This window comes from Solanum stenotomum, chromosome 10, assembly GCF_019186545.1.
Source record: "Solanum stenotomum isolate F172 chromosome 10, ASM1918654v1, whole genome shotgun sequence".
Classification (NCBI taxonomy): Eukaryota; Viridiplantae; Streptophyta; class Magnoliopsida; order Solanales; family Solanaceae; genus Solanum; species Solanum stenotomum.
In genome coordinates this window covers 5,956,819-5,980,338 of record NC_064291.1, presented here as the reverse complement: position 1 = coordinate 5,980,338, position 23,520 = coordinate 5,956,819, and positions in this window count along the sequence as shown.

Here is a 23,520-nt window from a genome sequence, read left to right as displayed (position 1 = left end):
GAATAAATACTGTGAAACTGAGGCAGTTATGTGGGGTACATAAGTTTTCATTTCATATTAATCCATTTAATTAATTTATCAGTGTCTGGAATCATATCTGTTAGTGCAACTAGGGGGGTAAATGAGTTCAACTTATAGTTATTTGTTTGATTAATTCATTTTAAATGGGTAGGTTATTCAATTATTTCAAAGTGGGTCAAATATGGATCAAATCATGTTATTCATCATAAAATATGGAGAACACATGAGTATCCATTAATTGCACGCTCCTCTCCCTTTGCAGTATGTATAAGAGTGCAGAAACCTCTAAAAAGTACACTCATTAAGAGTGTGTTTGGAATGAAGAAAAATGTTTTTAAAATACTTTTCAATTTTTTCATGTTTGATTGCGTAAATATTTTGAAAAATATTTTTCAAATGAACTTATTTTCCAATAATATAAGAAAAAATGGTTTTCATTTATAAAGTGTAATGACCCGGAAGGTCATTTTTGAAAATTTCACAAAATTATCTTTTTAACCTTCCCGATTGTTTCTCCGGGTTATTTCTAATTGGTTTTTGAAGTTGGTTTTGAAAGTTTGATAAACTATTTTGTGGTTTTTAGAAGTTTTGGTGTTTTGGAAAGCTTAAGTTAGTTAAAAGTGGTTTCGGTGTTACTCGGAGTTTTGAGTCTCGAAATGAAATTATGTCAGCTCCATTAGTTTCGGAATGTGAAATTATGTACAGGAGAGTCGTCAGTTCCAGATTCAGAGGTGTTTCGTACATTTGAGGTCTCAAGTTGGAAGTTTGGATGATTTTAGCCTTTGGGTTGACTTTGGTCAACATTTGAAGTTTGGATGCTTGGATCGGATTTCCGATGGTTTCATTGAATTTCGAGGATGATTTTAGGCCTAGCCGAGGTATTGGTAGAATTTTCAGATCTCCCGAGGTCAGTTTGAATTTTTTTAAGCGTTAAGTTAGTTAGTGCAACTTTAATGGGTTTTGGGTCAAGTAGACCTCGGATTCATGTATTGATGATTTCATTGAGTATGGAACATTAAGGTTAATCAGATAGCATTTTTTGTTTATGAACTCGAATCTCGAGGGTCCATTAGAAAATATTTGTGCCTTAAGGATTTGCTGATTTTTCTGTTATTGGTGCTTGGGTAACTAGTCATCGCGGTTGTGAGACCCTCTCGTTTTAGGTTGCATCGCAATCGCGTGAAGTCCCACGGCAAACACGATGCTCAACTTAAATGAGTAGACTTGTTCACTCATTGTGATCGCGAGGCCTTGGGTCGCGATTTCAATGAACAATTTTTTTGCTTGAACAGTATTTTCTTCTCAAAATGGGATATCAACCCCATGTCAACATTTTGAATATTGGGGGCTCGATTTGGCAATTTCTTAGAGTTTTTCAAGATTTATTGATTGGATAACGATGTGCAACTCCCTAACCCTTTTACTCATTGTTTAATTCATGATTTTGATGTTTAAACATGGGTTTTGACCCTAACTTGAAAGGCTTTTGAAAAAGATTGAAGGTTTTTGATAGATTAATGACTATGGGCTGATTTCAACTCTATTTTTTAAATGATTTTCACCATTGGTTTCTAAATTCTTTAGGTAACGTATTTATGCAACAAACTTCTGATTTACCCTTCATTTTAAAATCATATTTTTGAGTTGATTGGACCCTATTTTTCAAATAGCTTGATATAAGTATTGTTAGTTTTGAAATCTTTTGTGATTATTCTATTGACTAGATTGTGTTGATTCAGATACCGTTCAAAAAGGAAAAGCTCAAGTCTCAGAGTAATTTGTTGATTGATTAAGGCAAGTGAACTTCTAAATCTTTGTTAAGCTTGTAAAACCTTGTATTCTTCTTATTGTAGGCATTGGGGAGTTTTGAGAATTGGTGATAGATTGAATTGCTCAAATTGATTAATCTTAATGATAATGAAGTGGATAACGGAAAGGCAATGTGATGATTTTTATTGTGTGTATATTGTGACAAACTTGAATTGTGATATTGATTCAATTATTGATGAAATACTATGATGGTGTTATTGTGACTTTGAATTGCTATGGATTTGTCATCTTATCAATATTGTGTGAACGTGTCTATTTGCATTGGTTCTAAAACACTGTGACGAGATCTATTGTGATTATGTCGATGAGAAATGATGATGAGTGATATTGATGCTAATGGAAAATAATTTTGATGAGTGATATTGAGATCGAGGTTTGTTCTGACGGATACATGGACCTTACGAGACCCTCATGGGTTTCGGACTGAGATCCAGTAGATGTGTGTCCTAGGACAGACATGCATCGCTTTACTTGACATATCATTGCATTACACATCATTATCATTTGTGAAGTTGTGATCTTCTTATGAGACTTGTGATTGATGTGCTTAATACTTGACCATGATTGATCTATACTTGATGGATTGTTGTTATTAAACTAAGTGTCTTGTGAATTGTTAGATTAGGTTGATTTTCTATGCAGGTTGTAGTTTGGTAGGTTCGGTTGGGATAAAAGGAGTACTCGTAATCTATTTGGTCAATCTCGTGTTTAGTGGTTAGCTTGTTGAGTATCGTGTGTTTTGGTACTCACTCCTTGCTTCTACACTTGTGTAGGCTACGAGCGCGGATCTGCATGACTATTCTTCATCCCTACCTTGTCTGGGGCACTTCTTTTGAGACTTGGGAGATATCTACTTGTCACTTCAACAGACTCTCTTGTTCCTTTACTATGTTCTTATTCTACTCTAGTAACAAAGACATGTCACTTCAACAGACTTTCTTGTTCCTTTACTATGTTCTTATTCTACTCTAGTAACAAAGACATGTCACTTCAACAGACTCTCTTGTTCCTTTACTATGTTCTTATTCTACTCTAGTAACAAAGACATTGAGACTTGTATTTATCTTTCGATTATGTTGTAATACATTAGTGACTTGTATATGTGACAGCCAGATTTTGAGGTTATTATTTTCTGCATTTTTATTGCATTGTTGGGTTAGTTTGACTTGTCTTGGTAGGATAAGACGAGTGTCATCACGTCCATTTTCAAATCATGACATAAAGTAAGGAAAAAAATTCAAAACTTTTCTTAAATCAAGAAAATATTTTCCAACACTTTTCTTAAACCTCACCGATTGAAAAGGTTCATACCTGGGATCCAGCCCCAACCCGACCTTGTCCTAACTCTTGACCTTGATTCGAGATCCGAATTTTGACCTCTCCACCTCGATCTAGGACTACTCATTTTTCAAAAAAATATTTTCTAGAAAAATATGAAAATATTTTCCTTCATACCCAACACACTCTAAAAGGATAAAAATCAGAAGAAGAAAAATTGCAACCAGAAATACATAATAAGAAGTAAAGGATAATATCGGCATCCATTTTATTTATTCAGCTTACCCATTTTTACCCATATCAAATATGATTTGGGTAAACTATTTTATCCATTTTACTTGATTTATTTTTGGCCAACCCATCCTAACACCTCGCTATTTGAAAGAGCTAAAATTTGAAAGAACTAAGTTGGAAATAGCAAAATCCAAAAATTCTGCAAGTTATGCATGAGTTAAGAAGTTGGGTCAACTTCAAATGACTATAACTTTTAGTACAGGATGAGTTTGGTGGCCTATAAGATATCAAATAAAAGGTCTTGGAATCCTCTTTCCAACACCACCGAGTTTGCTAATTTTCAAGCTCGTATGAGGGATATATGATTGTTTGAAGTCGGGTTGTCTATTTAAGAAAAATTACCCGGATTTAAGAGAGGGGTATTTTGTCTTTTCCTTACCCAATCAAATTAAAACGAAATCATCACATATATATATAAAAGAGAACCCTAGGCCCGCCTACGTGGCGCCACCACAAACCAGGATTCCTTTTTTAAGTTATTTATTTCCAAAACTGGCCTTCCCTTTTCATGAAAAGTTGTGACTTTTATGAAAAGTTGCGACTTTAATGAAAAATTGTGACTTTAATGAAAAGTTGTGACTTTTATGAAACGTTGCGACTTTAATGAAAAATTGTGACTTTAATGAAAAATTGTGACTTTAATGAAAAGTTGTGACTTTTATGAAAAGTTGCGACTTGTATGAAAAGTTGCGACTTTTATGAAAAGTTGTAACTTCTATGAAGAGTTGCGACTATTATGAAAAATTGTGTATTTTATGAAAGGTTATGACCTTTTCGAAGGGTTGTAACTTTTCTGAAGAGTTGTGACCTTTCCGATAAAGCACAATAAACATTTGTTCACACTATCCTTTGTTTTTTATCTATAAATAGAGGGATTTCCTCTCATTTTAAGACAACAAAAATTTTGAACTTCTTCTTCTGCACAATTAAATATTCGTTTACAATTCTTTCCTTTCTGTTTCATCCTATTGTTACATATCCTGGTATGTTTTTTTACAGTCATTGATTTATGCTTATGTTATTAATTGTTGTTCTTGAATACATGTTTTAAACTTTGTTGTTTATGTTTATGCAAAGTTAATAGCACACGTTAATTGAGTATTCACGCAAGTTTTCTCTATTGAAATTGTTGAAGGTATGTAAAAAAATTCCTTAAAGATCTATACTACCATCTCTTGAAGATACTATTCAAATTTGGTATGCCATCGTAAGGACAAAAAGACCTTAAAAGTTTTATCGCACCTTGATGTGCGAAGTGAACAAGGAAAAGAAGACAAGAATTAATAAACTTTTGACATGGGTTCAAAGATGTGTCGGATGACCTATAGAGGAATATGACTAAACTGAAGCATCTTTTAATCCCAAAGACATAGATAACTACACAATAAATTAATTGCTCATATTTAATATGAAGTATGGACAGATTTTTAAGTTTACTGCAAGTTGTAAATACTTTCGTGAAGTAATAGATGTGTTTCTCGACATTGCGATTGGAGTAGAATTGTAGTTTCAAATTGAACTTCATCACTCTGGTATGTTGATTTATAAAAAACACCCAAACAAATTGAATAATTTGTGTAATTATTCCCCTTTCAAGTATATATAATAAGTTGAAGTGTTGTCCAATATGATACATTCTTCCTTTAATTTTTCATTTTGAATAATTACCTATGATACATTTAAATGAGAAACTTTAAAATGATATATGTAAAGCAAAAGGTAGAGTTGACCTTTCTACACGGGAGAATTAGAATATCTGTTCATTTTTTCATCCTTTTAAAATTTATTTATCCCTTCACCAATGATTATTTATTTATTAGAAAATTTAATATCTCTGGTACGGTTGATGTTCATTTGAATCCCAAAAAAATATCAAGTAATAACACTTCCTGGGCAAAAAGAAAAATTATAAAATCAAATTAAAGATGATTGATTGAAGGATAAATGATAGATATTATAATTATCACCTTCCTTTACATTATTAATGTTTGTTACTATGTAATCTTGTATGAAAGATAATATAGTGTTTTAGTTTTAATGACTTATATGTTTTAAGTATTATTTTATAAATTCTATGATAATAAATTTCCGCGCAAAGCGCGAGTGATTTTTGATGCTTATCGTGACCAACAACACTAACCTACGGTATGAGTGTCTACAATCGTCGATAGTATAGTAACCCAACTAAAGGTTGGGTCGTGTCCCAAGGGAGTGGTTTTGAGAATTAATAGAAAAATAAAATTTAGTTCTAACTAGTCGTAGCTAAAGATATTAACAAGTAAAAACATAGTAAATTAAAGGGGGTGACACAAAAGTATCAAATAACGATTTGGGGGTTTTGTCACAATTACTAAAAATAGCAAAAATTAACAAGAAAATCAAGTATGCGGAAATGTTCTTGGGGTGTGACCGCAATACAAGTTGAGATAAGTAGTTGGGTACATGCTTTTGAAAGGAAATTTGTAAGATAATAGTGACTAGGCTAAGCTTTAAATTGAAATAAGTTCCCTCTCGAACAACTTACCCTGTTTCAAATGTGTTCCTCTCGAACACCCATTTGCCGCATGAAGACCAGCCTACGCCTTACCCCACTCACTCTCTCGAGCTGAGTGTTAAGATATAGGACTAGGGCTCACCCTCTCGGGTTGAACCTCATGTCGACCCACTCCTTAGGCCATCAGTCTAGTGGTCGTGGTTTCGCGACCTCCCTCTCGGGCTAGCCGAAAATACATGGATGGCTTTGTATTTGCAACTACAAATCCTTTAGATTAAACCACAACCACTAGATGAAATCACCATTAAACTACATCTAACATATCAGCAAGCAAGACCCAACAATAATATCAACACATATTTGCTAAATCACACCCCAAGAATGGGGTTTTTAGCCACACATCAAGAAATAACAAAATACACCAAAAATGATAGTAAAATCAAATAGGTATAAGAAATTAAACCTTGAATTAAGAAAAGGAAGAAGAATGGAGAAGACTCACTTCTAACTTGGGGAAGATGAAATCCTTCTTTTTTCAAGTCTCCCAAAACACCCTCTCCAAACTTGAGAGAAAAATATCCAAAAAGTACTATTCTATTCTGGAAATTAAAATAAATGTTTGACTCTTTAAAATTAATAACAAGTTCAGTATTTATAGACTTCAGATAATAGTGATGGCAGATCTTTCGGCGAAGTTAGTCGATATCGCCGAATGACTTCGACAACTCGCCCTTCGTCTGTCTCATCGCCGTTTCGTGCTTGCCTTCAGCATCTTCACGTTCTGGACAATTAGGAAGTATAGTACTGCTTCGCGGAACTATTCGGCGAAGCGCCGACTCCTCCTTTCATCGCCTTTTTTATCCTTCTCCTTCAGGGCTTCGCGTACTGAAACAAAGGGCGGAGTAAATCCCTTCGACGAATCGCCAAGTGTGCTTGGCGATGCTCGAGCTTCAGTTTCTTTGTTCTTTTCAGTCTTTTTGTTCCTTTTTGCACCTAAGTGTTCATGCTTTCACTAAAACTTCAAATACCTGAAACTTAAGAGTTTTCATCGGATATTTAGACAAAACAAGCATTTGAGGACACTATTCTCATAAAAAATAAACCCCTAAATGAGTCCAATTTGTGGACTCATCAACACCCCCAACTTAAACTTTTGTTTATCCTCAAGCAAACTCAAGTTCAGTCGTTCAAAAATGGTGTCTCAAACGGTGTTACACAAGACTCAATCATGAACATACACAACAAGATTCAAATTACTAATGCAAAGATCAACTGTGTACTCAAAGATTCAACTTGTGACACACCATTACCAGAGATTCTCATGCTAGCAATATTTGCTACTTGTGCAAGTTCAAGCTCGTCAAAAAGTATCTAAATGCCCTAACATGAAGAATGATTCCATATTCAGGCACAAATGTTAATCAATTCAAGATCAAGAATCGGATGCAACGCTCACACTCAAAAAGAGGAACACAATGCATGCTTTCACCCAAAGGTCTTTCTAAGGCTTGTAATGGGGCTGAGTGTAAAGGTATGGTCATTTAGGCTCAGTGACTTTTTCATCCTCGTGAGATATGGTATTCTTAAGGCATTCCATTTTCCTCCTTTATAAATTATTTTTCTAATGCTTCTAAGTCACCTGTTTATTCACCTTCATGGATTGCTTGGAAACTTTTTCTTGCACTTCTTGACTTCTCCTTTTCCTTTTCACCACACCCCCAACTTAGGCTTTTGTCCTAAGTTGGTTATTCACTAAATCACAAATTAAGGGGATTGTAGGTAGTGGATCAAGTAAGGTCTAGGGTTCATCAAGGTTCTTCCAAAGAAAGGTAAGGCTCAAAGGGTATTCAAAAGAGTTTCACACACTCACGGGTAGGCCACAAAAGAGATATATGTCAAATTTGGCTCACACTCTTTAAAGTTATCTAAGATCATTTCAAGAGGACATATTTCTATATCAATCAAACAAACAGGGCAAATTCTAGGTCTATTCATGCATAGTCCAAAGCAAGCTAATCATACAAGGCATCGATACTTAAGTCAAGCAAGACTACACAATTTCACTTGTGTGCAACAGGCATAACAAGAAAATCAATTCGATAAATGGCTAACCACAACTAGATGTAAAGAGTTCACATATTGTCTACTTAAGTTCATTTGGTCTCATCATAGCCATACATTCATGTTCGTTCAATTGAGAGCACTATTCAAGTCATCGGTATTGATCGAAATCGAGACTTAATTTTTTGCAAAAGAACAGCCACATTCAACTCACGAGGGGTGGCAAAAATGTGCAAAAAATTCAAAAAAATTTGAAGGGTCAAAATCTTGCAATTAAAAGTAAACGGAGCCACAAGCTCAAACGTTCGCACAGCAGTTTTAAAAACACAATTAAAAAATAGATAACCCAAATGTACACAAAACACGAATATTCATATCAAGCCAAATAAGGTGGGCCTCACCCCACCACAAATTAAAGCAATTTGTCTTCAAATGCAAATAATAAGAATTCGAGAGGCAAAATAAAAAAAGATAGAGAGGAGGATAGAGAAAGGTCTTATCTACGCAATCTCTTTATCTGTTGGGGCATCAGTGCCCGGAGTAGTCTCGAATGGAAAAGTTGTACCAGATCCACTGGGGGCTGTTGTGGACGTCTCAGTCGGCGATGTCTGGATCACCGAATGCATAGTTGTCTCTACTAGATCTGGCAGATCTCTGAATATGCTCGCATCTTGGCTATCTCTTATCTCTTCAACCTGTGCTGCTATCAACTCCTCGGTTTCTGCAACCGACTCTGCATGTGTTGCACCGTCCGCTTGCATATCTCTGGTGGTCACAGAAACGTCCTTATCATCTACCCTCTCTATAAGTGAAGTGAAGTCGGTAGACTTAAGGTAATCTACGTCCTTCATCAAACTTGCAATCTCAACTTTTAAAGCCGTCACCTCAGAGGTTTCCCGTTGTCTGCTCTCACAAGCCATAACTCCTACTGTCAAGGCATCAACAGAAGTCTGAATGGGATTAAGTGTTGCTAGTATGGCCCTATCAATCATCTTTGGAACAGACCTTTCCAGTTGGGTAGCTCTCGCATCAACTGAATAGGCCAACTGCCCCATCTTCAGGATCATGGCCTGAGTGATTCTGGCATGCTGGGAGGATGGGAAGCACCTGGAACCTATGAGGAAGAAAAAGAATGAGCTGGAATACCTGAGGGATCAGAGGCCGGGGTGGACGAAGGTGTTTCTGCTGATAATAAGTCAATATTAACCTCTGGAGAATTATCTATCGGGGATGCTCGTTTCTTGCCATTCTCTTCTCGTGTAAATTCGGCCTCTATACGCCGGATATCAGTGGAGGAAGACGGAGTGACCTCTATATCGCTAGCAGGATCTCGGGGTACTCCTCCATGCCGGCATAATTTGGTGACCAGAACAGGAAAAGGTAGAGACGTCTGCGTCTGTTTGGCTCTCATAGCCATATCCTGTGAAACCAGTAGCCCCAAGTCGATTTGCCTCCTAGCCATGATAGACCCAAGGCAAGCAGCCTTAGGATGCCATAGAATGGACTCGTTCTGGGATGGCATAATAGTGCTGCTGATGAAACCAAACCAATACCGAGAGACAATGTCCCTGTCCCTCTTCTAAATCTGATCTCATGTATCCATCCACCTTGGGGCAGTGTTAAAGATCATCGAAGCTAGACAACCCTTCAAGTCATCTAGGGACTGATCAATAGGCAAACCCTGGAAGGGCAGTACCGAGTGCAGCGGTCGACCCGACATAACATTAATATGCTCACTTTGACACTCCACCTCCTTGCCTCTGACCATAACCGACTTCACCGATCAGAACTCACTAGCCTTTTTCTTATTTTTCGGGACCAACTCCCCATAAGCTTGGTAGAACTCCCAAACCCAGGAAGAGATGTAAAATCCCCGTGGTGTAGTGAACTGCTCGAACTTGTGATACTAGAGTGTGTCAAGCACCTCAGCATGCTTACCTTCCAAACCCTCTACAGATAGTATTTTTTTTCTAGAATGGTTCGTAAACCATCGCCTTTTAATCTTTTTAGCAATCTGGGTGGATGTAGAGCTACGGGGAGTGCAGGGGCCACAGGAGGTGGTGCCAAAGTTGGCACTAGGTCAGTCGTAGGAGGAGTTATGGCTGATGGAACTCCGGTGGGTGTGGATTGATGTCCATCCCTGAGCCTATTTTGTTGGTGAATCAAGGGTTGTTCATCATCCGGTTCAGAGAAGTCTGGCTCAATAGTTGACCCTTTTCTAGCGATATGCTTTTTTCGTTTGCCTTTATCTTTCGGTGGGAGATCTTGCTTTCTTTTCTGTGAAGGACGTGATCTCCTTCATTGATTGTAATTCCCTTAGCCTTGTTCTGAGGTGGCGCGTTTAAGTTTGTGCATACCATATCTGCAAAGGTTTGTGATTAGTCAGAAGAACAATCACACTAAACTACAAAAATCATAAGCATAAAGGTCAGCCGATCAGTCGGCGAATCGCCAAATCTCTTTGGCGAGCTAAGTCAAACTCACTGAAGGGATTAGCTTGAAATCTAGGCAAATAAGCGATGAAAGAGTCTAAGTGGCGAGATGTCGACTACTTTCGGCGATGACGAAGTTGTCCACCAAAAAATGCAATGAAAGAGGGTAAAGAGAGCATGCAAAGGGCGGTCTAAAGTCTTATTGGCGAGTCACCGACTACCTTCGACGACCACGGATGAGTCCGCTGAAAGTTATAGATCTTTCAGCACTATGGACATGAGTGAAGGGCGATCTAAGACCAGTAGGTGAACCGCCGAATCGTTTGGCAAGCTCGACCCAGCTCGCCGACTGATTTAACGTGCCTACTTTTCAACCCACTTCTTAGAATCGACCTTACAATCCCTGGAAACGAAATCAAAGCATGCATACACTAAATTCACACAAGACCCATACTTCCCATCATCTCGGAATACTGAAACTTCTTCCGGTCTTGTCAAATTTTGCCATTTACATACGATCACCTTTAAGAATATCGTCACCCATTCTTTTGTTGAGAAATTTTCGTTGTTTAGCACAAATGAGGGCCATTTAGGTTTTACCCCACCAATATAACGACAATCAAGGAACACCCAATACAAACTCAATCAAATTAAAGCACAAACAACAAGGCATTCGACTATTTAAAATATTTCAGGCAATTAAGTTCGATTTATATATAGCATATCAACCTATTTCTATCAGAGAGGCCCAACACACGTCATTCTTATACTACAATTGCAAAAGAGTGCCAAAGCTTTTAAGATAAATTCAAGATTTTATGGGCTAACCTTTGATGCTGATCAAATTGCCTTTTGAAACGCTNAAACAACAAGGCATTCGACTATTTAAAATATTTCAAGCAATTAAGTTCGATTTATATATAGCATATCAACCTATTTCTATCAGAGAGACCCAACACACGTCATTCTTATACTACAATTGCAAAAGAGTGCCAAAGCTTTTAAGATAAATTCAAGATTTTATGGGCTAACCTTTGATGCTGATCAAATTGCCTTTTGAAACGCTAGGCATCAAAGAGATCCGACCCCAAGCACTATTCACCAACTAAAATACTAATGGAGAGGTAAAAATATAAGAAAAAGTACCTTTGTGTGATTTTGAGGAGTTTGAAACGAGAGAAAGTGAGAGATTCAAACATTTTGACCTTTTCCCTTTTATATAACCGTTCAGTTCTCGATTATTTAGCGACGTTAGTCTTATCGCCGATCAACTCGGCGATGCGCTGAACGAATACTTACCTCGCCGAATTTTACAGGACATTCCTTATTTTGTGGTCCCAACAGCAGATTAAGTCGAAATCGCTGATAGATTCGGCGAATCGCCAACCGGTTCCTTAGCCCTCCAACTTGCACTTTTCAACACCTATCTAGATGTTATGTTTTTAAATATATGAGCTAGTGTATTTTGGGAGTAGTATTGAGCACCGATATGGAGGAGAGTTCATACAACTCATAGCCCTCATAAACCATGTAGCCAACATGGGTAGAAAGGGTCATACTTTTTAGATGATTCCTTAATGCTTTTTAGCATAGACTAGTGGATCCACTTAGTAGTAGGTTTCATACCCCGACAAAGTATAGGATAGTTCTGGCAGCGTGGGCTAGATGTTGTATCATCACATAGCTCATAGTGATGGTTGTCGGTTAGAGAATCTCCCACAGGGTTACTTGTATTTTTATATACAAAAAATTGAGTTATTATTGTATTTTTCAATACATTGAGTTGCTATCTACTGATTTAAAAGTTTTTCTTTATATTCCATCTTTATCACTGCTTTATATTGAAATGAGTATAGTTTAGTTGAGATGAGGTAAGTGTTTCTTCAGTTCCATTTCAAGCTTATGTCTTGTTTTAGAATTCCCCTCACATGCTCGTACATTCCATGTACTGACGTCATTTTGCTTGCACTTTTATGATGCAGATATTGGTAACCAGGATCAGCATCCAGCACTTCGTTGATCCAGTTGAGCTTGAGAGTTGTTAGTGAGCCTCATTACATTTCGGAGGATCCCTTGTTTACTTTATCATTTCAGTCTTATTATTAAGATGTCGTGGGTCTCGTCCTGACGTCCATCTCAGTTAGAAGTTGCTTCATAGATAGTTAGACATTATTAGTTCATGAATCTTTCCATTTCAGTTATTGATGTCTGAAACTTGAGTTGTCACTTTGGCTACTGAATGTTTCTTTAAATATTCCTAGTTAGTTATTTGAGTTAAAGCTTTCTTTTAAGTCTATTATATGTTGAGTAAGTCATCTGCTAAGAGTTAAGTCAGGCCAAGGGTTCGCTTGGGACCAGCAATAGTTCTCGAGTGTCGACCACGTCCAGGATGTAGGCTCGGGGCGTGACATCCGTATTCTACTCACCCGTTCCTTTGTCATCTCTAGCCATAAATTTTAAATCGCTTTACAATCTCTATCTCTCAATAAAATAAGTATATATATGATTAATGATTGATTAAAATGTGATTTATATATAATAATGGTAGATATAAAGAATGTGATGTGACACCTCTTTATAGTCTAGATTTGTATTTATCTTTTTTTTTTTTAACTTTTTGATATTTCAATTCATTTTTTTGCTAAGAAAATAAAATAATAGTTTAATGCATACAATTATGTCACTTCAAGAATAGTTATTACTATCCCACCTTCTGGTATGCAATCTATTTTGATATTAAAAAGCTGGAATAAAAAAAACACGATGAGGTTTCTCTGCCAAATAATATATTTTTTTTTTTCTCATTTTTTTGTCTTTTTTTTTAAAAAAAAATAGATCTTCTCTTTTGTAATTTGAAGGTAATATTAAGAAAGGATCATAACATTATTATTCAATTAAATGGACAATTAATACGTGTTAATGTCTATCACATGACAATTTTAAATTAATTGAAATATATTTTAACGTATTTATTGAATTTAATGAACATTATTTCATATTCCCATAAATACATATTCAGTGTTCTATTATAAATACCAACTGAGATATTGGGATGGGTATCAATTTTGTATTTTTCATCTCATCTAATCTAATCCCCAATTGGTGTCTCCATTTTGGTGAGATTTTCTTTTTTAGAATCTTTTTGTCTGGTTGTAGAATTGAGTTCATTGTCTCCTGTATGTCAATTACCGTATTGTTTTATTATAGTTATTAAATTTGTTCAGAATGTTTTGGCATGCTTTTATAATATTTTATCATAACTATGTTAATTTCATTAGTTCTTTTTTTGATATGTTTTTTCTTAAATTAAGGATATATAAAATAACTTTTCTACATCCTAAATTCAGATGTTTCGTGTGTAAATCATTTTAATTTCCAATTGAAGTGAATAATTATTACATATATCGATATTTATTTTTAATCTTCTTCTATAGAAATTATATCTCCTCAATTTTTTCATTCATCTATCACTACAATGTGAAGTGTTATAGTTTTGATTTTATGCCTAAAAGTAAGTTTTATAATTATATTTTTTGGTTCTGTTATCTCTGTGTATTTGTAGAGTATTAGTTGTTTAAATAGATTACCTTATTGATTTTTATTTATTTTGTATGAGATAGTGATTGAATTACGTAGTAATATTATACTCAATATTAGAGCTTGTTTGGCATTGCGGTTGGGGTATCAAAAACATTTATTTTGAGAAAAAAAATATATTTTTATTGAAAAATAAAGTGTTTGACAAATCAATAAAAGTGCTTTTAAATATAAGAAGAAACAGTTTTTATGTTGTTGGGAAAAAGCTAGAAATTCTATTTAAAAAGCTGAAACAAAAAATTATTTTTCTCAAGACTAAAATATTCTTTTCATATATACATACTTACCAATATATTTCTTATTAATTAATTAGCATATTTCATAAGTTTGGTTAATTTATTGAAGAAATTTATTTTAAATTTTTTATATGATAAATTTTATAATTTATTTTACATTTATATATTATTATTTTATATATTACATATCATTTTACATATAATTTTGTAGCATTAGAAAAAAGGTAACAACAATATTTTTACAAGATTAAAAAAAAGAAAAATAATAACAATTAATTATTTTATCCTCCCAAAAAGGTATAATATTGATTGAAAATTTAAACATGTAAAATTTCATCTAAAAAAAAAATTTACTTTATTTTTTGTAATAGATATTTTGAATAGTTTCTCTCTATAAAATAATTTTAATAGTAGAAGTAAATTAATAGTTTGTTTTTTTTTTTGTAATTTGACTCTTAAAACATTTTTTGAAAAAAATTACCCAAACGCAATTTGCTAATGAAAAGCACTTTTCGAATGAATTGGTCAAATACCAATTGTTTTTTTTCAAAAGAACTTTTCTAAAAAATTATTTTTTAAAAATAAATTATTTTTAACAGTAATATCAAACAAACTCTTAGCATTGTTTTACATGATACTATTATTTTCTTAAAATTATTTGGACATGAAGTTGTACTACATAAAATAGTTCAATTTTCAGATGGCAAAAAATTGATAAAACAGTTTCACACTTGCTGAATTATTGTTATTAACTTTAGTACTTGACGAGCTTTCAATTGCAAATTGAAGTCATGAGATTCGAACACATTTATCCATAAGAGTAGTCTTTAGTACAAAAAAAAAACTTGTGATGAGCTTTTTATGAGCTCAATTGGAGTTCCACTTAGTGCTTTATTGCAAATTGTTATTTTAAAATTTTTATAAATATAATTATTGCATCTAATCTTAATGTTTTTCGTATCGTATGTCTTAGATTATTTGTTTATTATGAATAAAATGTTTATGTAGTATATGTTCATTAAAATTTATAAAGTGATATGTTTCGTCGCATGAAATGTGGACTAATTACTTAGTTAGGTCATAATCTTAGAAGATTTCTCCAATTTAGAGACATGTATTTCCTCTTGTGATTAAAAAGCATGCACGTCTTTCGATAAGTCAATTCTTTTATGTTTTGAGAAATAAATTTAATTAAACAAGATCATAATATAATAATTTTTCTAATATATATAAAAAATTATATCAACAATGATTTTGGCTAGTAAATCTTTTATTATTTGAATTATACAAAAGTAATTGTATTTAGGAATTTTAAAATCGATTAACATTTTTTCTTAAATAATGTATTTTCCTTATTTTAACTATGTAATGTGATTTAACCATTTATCGTTCATGCTAAATTTGTATGTATTTAGCAAGTGTTTGATTATAGATTTTGCAATAGATTTGAAAAATATATTTTTAAAAAATAATTTATTTAAAAGGTTTCACTTTAACTCACAAAATTCATATTTTTTTCAAGTAAAATTGCCATTCTATTAATTATTACTCCATAAAAAGTGTATCAAATAAAAATTATTTTATCTATGACTAACAATCAAAGTTACCATGTACAAGTTTGAAACTTCCATCAATTCTCGAACTAATCTTCTGAATTAATTAATTAAAATCAACTACAATCTCTATGGTACAATTATATAAAATGATTTTATATATATATATATATATATATATATATAAATCTATCATAATAATAATAATTTTCTGGTTCTTATGAAAATCATGTAGCTTCTGCCCTTTTTTAAAAAAATAAAATAAAATTGTGGAGCATCTTGCTCCTTTATTGCAGTTCAAAAATTCTGTACAAAAAGGCCCAAAATAAGCCCAAATAAACCAAGCAAGTACAACCTAACTGGGTCCATCAAAAATAGCAAATAGACCACTCTATAAATTGATCCTAAATGGTAGGGTTTCCAATCTGATACTCCTCATTTCACTCCGCCTCTTTCATCAATTTCTCCTAGAGTTGGTTTGAACTTGACTTACTTTCCGCCTCCTCGCTCTGTGGAACATCTATGTGTATCTCCTGATGCTATATACTCTTCTCTTTCTCAGTTCGTTGTAGTAGTAGGTATCCTTTCCTTTTTATCTTTGTAATTTTTTGTAGCTCCTCTAACTTTCTCTTTCTTTGCAGAGGTATACTCTGGTGGATGCAGTGGATTTTAAAATTGTCTCGACAAAGATGCCAAGTTATGTGCATTGTTGGTTGAACTCTATGTAAGTATCCACTTTTTTCCTTCCTTCTTCTTTTTTCCATTTTTTGAATCTGTCATTAATACTTAGATAATCAGGTTTGTCTTTTGTTCATTCTCCTTAGATTTTTTCGCATGAATTCTTGTTACTATTATTTTGCAAAAAAAAAATATTTTGGTTTAAATCTTTATATGAAAACCCTTGTAGTTTTTTTTTTTTTCTTTTGACTAGTAAAAGTAGAGAAAGTCTTTTGTTTGGATGGACGTTTGGACATAAATTTTGTGAAATTTGAAAAGAAAAAAAAGTAGCATTTAAGAAAGAATTGTGATGACCTCTCAGATGGTCACTCAGCTAATAGTTATCATCTCAGAAAATCATTGTTTTGTTAAAAAATTGAAAATCAACAAGAAAAATGTCTTTCTGAGATAATAAACATTAATTGAGTGAGACCATCTATTATATTGTCCATTGTTAATACTATTATTTTATATTTTGATCTTTGTGTCTGAACAATAAAATTAAGCATTTGAAATTGAACCTAACTACCCACCAATCTCTAAAATTTTCATAAATTTTCTTTATTTTTATTTTTTTTTTTTAATTTCTTTGACCTTAATATCAAGTGCAATCACATACGTAACAGTTGGTGATTGCATTTTAAGAGTGAGCAATCATCTATTGCCCAAAAAATACAAGATTCATGCATGTGAGAAAAAAACTTGCAATTCTAGATGAAGACTCAAAGGTGTTGTAAGCCAACATAATGGTCATTGTCCTAAGGTATGTGTAGACACTACTCTCCCTATATGTCACTTGTGGGATTACACTAGATATGTATGTTATTGTTGTTGCATGTCATACCAGAGATATTTACATATAACGATTCACAAAAAATATAAATTTAAGAGTTTGTAATGATTTGTATACTATCAGGTTACCACGAGGATATCTATATACTATATGTAAACCTTTTTAAAATATGATATTAAAATATTACTTAGGGATCAAAAGCCTATAGTATCTTGTGCTTTTGTTAATTTTTTTGGTAAAATTCATGATTTCAATGTTACTTAGGATAATGATGGATGATGTTGGACTTTCTAGTCTTGTATTTACCTAAGAAATATGCAATAACGTATTTATTTTTCTTAAATCCAAAGTGAACGTGAGATTTTATGATATATCAAGCAGATTATGGAAGTTCGGGTATTGTTATTACAAAAGAAATCAAAAAAATTATTTTCCAAAAGGGTTGGCATAAGTTTGTGAAAGACGGAGGTTTAAGAGCAAAAGGTACAATTATTTATGAAAATAATTGTATCTTTTTCTCTTAAACCTTTAGCTTTCACAAATTTGTACCAACCCTTTGTGTAAAAAAAATAATTATTTCATTTACAATAACAATATCTGAACTTTCATAGTCTCTTTATGCATCATAAAAACCCATGTCCTCTCTTTGGATTTGAAGAAAATACTTTGTTGCATATTTCTTAGGTATATAAGCCTATAAAATCCAACATCACTTGGAGTTAGCTCCTTTGGAAAAAGTTATTTTGGTTTTCCGTCCGGTGTCCGGAGCCCACATTGGAGTTTCGACTAAATTCGGATGGCGCACTGCAGGGCCCATTCAAGGATGGCGCTCCCAACAGGATTTTCTCCATACCCAGGGCTCAATTATTTGTATGAGAATTCAACATTATCTTATAAGTAACATTAAAATCATGAATTTTACCAAGAGGATTAACAAAACACAAAATGCTATAGGCTTGTGATCCCTAAGTACTATTGGAATCACATGTTTTAAGGAGGTTTACATGTAGTATGTAGATTGGACTCGTAGAATAAAATTTTAAGCCTTAAAATTCAATACAAATTCCACAGATGGGATATACGGTCCGTAGATCAAACCACGAAGCGTAGATGGACAAGTGGAAGGTTTTCGTTAGTTTTAAAAAGGGATAGTTTAGTCTTTTCCCACCTCTTCTAAGTCTAAACCACGATATTTTTACACCTAGTTAAGGGTTTGAACAGTGTTAATCAATCCTTTTACGTTCATTAACGCGCTTCCAAGTCTTAGAGCAATGATCCAAGAGGAGAAATCTAAGGTTTTAAGCGTTCTTCGAGTTTTCACCAATTTCACCAAGAACTTTGTTCTTCCAACTATATTGTCACGTCCCGAGCCTACACCCTGGACGTGGCCGGCACTCGGAGACCATCGTTGACCCCAAACGGACCCTTGGCCTGGCTTACTTAACTTAGCGGAAGACTTAACTCAACAGAATAAACTCAATGCAATAGTTTAAATGATAACATCTTAGCCAAAATGGCAACTTATGTCTCAAAACAAAGTATCTGCAAATACATAGATGAGAGACTCAATACTAGTTGTCTGACTGTCTATGAAGCCTCTATAATACTGAGATGGATGTTGGGACAGACCCCACAACATCCTAATAAAGCAAAACTAGGAAAGCGAATAAAAGAGTCCTCATAAATGCAAGGAGGCTCACCACTGACTCTAGAGTGCTCGACTAGATCAACGGCGCGCTGGATGCTGATCCTGGTTACCTGCGTCTGCATCATAATAAGATGCAGGTCAACTGGCATCAGTACATTAAATGTACGAGTATGCGAGTTGGAAAGCTAAACAACAACTTAAGCTTGAAAGGAGTACAAAGGAACACTTACCTTGGCTCTGTTTAACTCATGAACAACAAAACTCAATATAAAGCAATAAGACACATGCAATATATATAAGGCTTGTAAAACAGTGTAAACAACTTAGTTCGTTAAAGATAAAGCAATAACAAACTCAACTTCACTTAAATATAAAAGTGATATAACTTTTGTGGGAGATTCTCTAACCGACAACCACCACTATGAGCCTAAGTGGTAATACAGTGTCTTGCCCACGCTGCCAGAACTGTCCTATACTTTGCCGTCATATAGAACGCTTAACTTAGTGGATCCATTAGTCTATACTAAAAGCATCTTAAGGAGTCATCTAAAAAGTATGATCATTTATTACCCATGATGGCAACATGGTTTATGGAGACTTGAGTAAATATGAACTCGCATCCCCATATCGGTGCTCAATACTACTCCCAAAATATACGTAGCTCATATATTTGTAAAAACAAAACTCTCTCTTTGAATTAAGATAATTACTCAAAACTTAGCTTAAAAGCTCTTTTGGAATCGATGTTCCTTTTTTTACTCAAATGTTAAAACATTTATAAACTCTTTAGGAATTTTTAGTCCCCTTATAGCTTTTTGAGAAATGAACTCAACTCTTTACTCTTTGCTTAACTTGAAACTTGAGCCTAAAAACGAAGTTAAAACGTTTGTTAAAGACTCTTGAAAACTTTAAGAAACTTTGCTTTGACTTGCTTCTTAACTTCTAAACTTGACTCTTAACTTCTTTGACTTTGATCTTAACTTTCCTTGAATTGGATTATGGATTCAAGGTTCATGATCTCATGTTTACAGATGATTTCATGATGTTTAGATGTACCTTAGAGTGTTGGAAACAACTAGAAAACATAGATACATCGCTTAGGAACAAGTACGAAAAGGTGGGGAACGAATGGGGAGAACTAGCGTCCCTGGCGCTCTGAAAGGCGCGGGGCGCCAGCCCTCAAACTTCAGAGAAGTCTGACTGGCGCGACACGCCAGAGGCCAAACTTCAGAGAAGTTTTTGTGGCGTTTTGGCAAGCGCGGCGCCCCAACCCTTTTGCCCAGCGACTTCCGACTTTTCTCTTCCGTTCTTCCTCTCTAAACCTCCCTAACTTTCATAGTTCCTTCCCCAAACACTTAGGATCAATTGTATATTCAATATACAACCAATATAACTCGAAAAACAACTCAGAAACATGAATCAACTCACCCCCAAGCATCAACAACTCAACCAACAAGAATTCTACAATTTGTTCTTCAAGAACCTTACTTCTTCAACATGTAACAAACTCAAAACAATTGGATTGAAACAAGTTGGTGTGTGGGTGAACTAACCCAACATGAAAAGATCTCACATACCTTAATAGGGATCACCCCTGACGAATTCCACTCACAAGCTTGGATGATCTTGACGAATTCTTGCCTTTTTCACCCTTTCTTTTTCTTTTCTCTCTTCTCCAAGCCCTAAGCGTATTTCTCAATTCTCCAAACTGACTAAGTCATGTTTTTACCCCAATAAATCCCTAAAATCAAATTAGGAAATTAATTAGAGAAAAGACTACTTTGCCCTTCCCAAAATCCGGATTGGGACTTTCCTCAATCCAACAGCCCAACTTTCGAAAGGCATATCTCACTCATACGATGCCGAAATCATGCAATCTTGGCGGCGTTGGAAAGATCTCTCCAAGGTCTTTCCAACCATATCAAGATCTGCTCCTAAATTTTCCTGAGCTAGGAGTTATGGCCGTTTGAAAATTGCCAAAACTCATTTTCTTAACGTACACAATTTCCAGATTTCTTTATTCTTTCCAAAAATCAATATTTTCATATTTTAAACTCTTTATAGTCGTTTCTAGGTGTGAGACGTTACAATATCTCCCCCTTGGGAACATTCTTCCTCGAATGAGCTTTATTTCACCAAGTTAAGGGTGGTAACATCTATATCAAGCACCCAACAAGTAAATGCTACAATCAATATGCTCATTCATAATTCAAAGAGTACTAAGAAGAGAATTAGTACCTTGATCGGCATTCCCTCCAAATTCAAAGAGATGTGGATATCTCTGCTTCATATCATTTTCAACTTCCCAAGTAGCTTCTTCAACAAATTGATTCCTCTAAAGGACCGTGACTGATGCAATCTCCTTTGTTCTCAACTTGCGAACTTGGCGATCTAAAATATGAACCGGAATCTCCTCATAAGATAAACTATCATTAATCCCAACATTTTCAATTGGTACTATCATTGAAGGATTTCCCATGCACTTCTTTAACATAGAGATGTGAAATACCGGATGAACTGGTGCTAANTATTCTTTCCAAAAATCAATATTTTCATATTTTAAACTCTTTATAGTCGTTTCTAGGTGTGAGATGTTACAATATCTCCCCCTTGGGAACATTCTTCCTCGAATGAGCTTTATTTCACTAAGTTAAGGGTGGTAACATCTATATCAAGCACCCAACAAGTAAATGCTACAATCAACATGCTCATTCATAATTCAAAGAGTACTAAGAAGAGAATTAGTACCTTGTTCTGCATTCCCTCCAAATTCAAAGAGATGTGGATATCTCTGCTTCATATCATCTTCAACTTCCCAAGTAGCTTCTTCAACAAATTGGTTCCTCCAAAGGACCGTGACTGATGCAACCTCCTTTGTTCTCAACTTGCGAACTTGGCGATCTAAAATATGAACCGGAATCTCCTCATAAGATAAACTATCATTAATCCCAACATTTTCAATTGGTACTATCATTGAAGGATTTCCCATGCACTTCTTTAACATAGAGATGTGAAATACCGGATGAACTGGTGCTAACTCTTGAGGTAGGTCTAACTCATAAGCTACATTGCCAATTCTCTTGACTATGCGAAAAGGTCCAATATACCGGGGACTAAGTTTCCCCCCCTTCATGGGCGAAACCTTCAGATACACCCAATCATCTACTTCAAACTCTAGTGGCCTTCTCCTAACATTTGTGTAGGAGTTTTGACAACTCTGTACCGTTTTCACCCTCTCTTGAATCACCTTTACATTTTCCATAGCTTGGTGAACCAAATCTGGTCCTATCAACCCTACTTCACCGACTTCAAACCATCCAATAGGAGATCTGCATCTTCTCCCATAAAGAGCTTCATATGGAGCCATCTGGATGCTATAATGACAACTGTTGTTATAAGCGAATTCAATGAGAGGTAGGTGATCATCCCAATTACCCTTGGAATCAATCACGCAAGCTCTCAACATATCTTCTAAGGTCTAAATAGTGCGCTCTGCTTGCCTGTCAGTTTGAGGATGAAAGGCAATACCTAAATTCACCTTCGAACCCAAACCTTTCTAAAAAGATTTCTAGAACTGTGCAGTAAATTGTGCACCTCTATCTGAAATAATGGAGACCGGGAATCCATGGAGTCTTACCACTTTTTGAATATATAGCTTAGCATAATCTTCTGCTGAATGGATAGTCTTTACCGGTAAAAAGTGGGTTGATTTCGTCATCCTATCGACAATCACCCAAATAGAATCATGCTGTCTGCGAGACCCTGGCAAGCCTGTGATGAATCCATATGGATCATCTCCCACTTCTATTCTGAAAGTTCTATATTCTGCGCCAAACCACCAGGCCTTTGGTGTTCAACTTTCACTTATTGGCAATTCGGACATTTGGCAACAAACTCTGCAATATCCTTCTTCATACCATTCTACCAATATACCTCTCTCGAATCACAGTACATTTTGGTGGAACCCGGATGGATGGAATATCTGGAGCTATGAGCTTCCTCCATGATCCTCTCTTGGAGTTCATCCACCATTGGTACGCACAATCTACCTTGGTATTTTAACATACCATCTCCCCCTTGTTCAAAAGCTAATACTCTTTGCTTATGAACATTTGCCTTTAAATCTAGCAAAATAGGATCTTGGCCTTGCTTTTCTTTCACTTCTGACACTAGTGATGATTCATCCCCGTTCATCATCACTATTCCTCCTTCTGTGGAATCCATAAGTCTGACTCTCAGGCGTGCAAGTATGTGCACATCTTTGGCTAACCCCCTCTTTTCTTCCTCAACATGGTTGGTACTACCCATGGATAACCTGCTTAAAGCATCAGCAACCACATTAGCCTTACCTGGGTGGTAGAGAATACTCATGTCATAATCCTTGAACAACTCTAACCACCTCATTTGTCTGAGATTGAGTTCTTTCTGAGTGAACACATATTGTAAGCTCTTGTGATCAGTGAATACATCAACATGAACACCATACAAGTAGTGACGCCAAATATTCAAAGCGAAAACTACCGCAGCCAACTCTAAGTCATGGGTTGGATAGTTCTTCTCATTAAC